This window comes from Habropoda laboriosa, unplaced genomic scaffold (assembly GCF_001263275.1).
Source record: "Habropoda laboriosa isolate 0110345459 unplaced genomic scaffold, ASM126327v1 scaffold64, whole genome shotgun sequence".
Classification (NCBI taxonomy): domain Eukaryota; kingdom Metazoa; phylum Arthropoda; class Insecta; order Hymenoptera; family Apidae; genus Habropoda; species Habropoda laboriosa.
In genome coordinates, this window is record NW_017100183.1 from 1,830,410 (window position 1) to 1,830,691 (window position 282).

General features: G+C 42.2%; 1 protein-coding gene across 1 annotated transcript in view; it reads left to right on the top strand.

Moving 5' to 3' along the window:
- Positions 1-282, top strand: part of LOC108579220 (ubiquitin carboxyl-terminal hydrolase 3-like) — an 8,732-nt gene that overhangs the window by 954 nt on the left and 7,496 nt on the right. The gene's annotated exons all lie outside the window — the stretch shown is intronic.

Sequence of the window (282 nt, forward strand, 5' to 3'; positions counted from 1 at the left end):
CCTTTCGTTTTTTTTAATTTCATCCATTTCCGCTTGGCGACTTGCGTTTCGAGATTTCTCGAGAATCATTGGCTGTGAGACGCGTTTGAAAAATCAATGAAGAGGACGGTAGCTGTCTAGATACTTTTTCCTTGTTTCTAATGTGCTTTCTCCTCCTTTGCAGAGTCTCTTTATCCTTTCTCCCTGCTCACAACCTCTCTAATACTATATTTATCCCTGAAATAGCCACGACACTTTTATTGCGTCCCTTTAAATCTCCCTTTTCTTCTTTCCCCCCCCCCC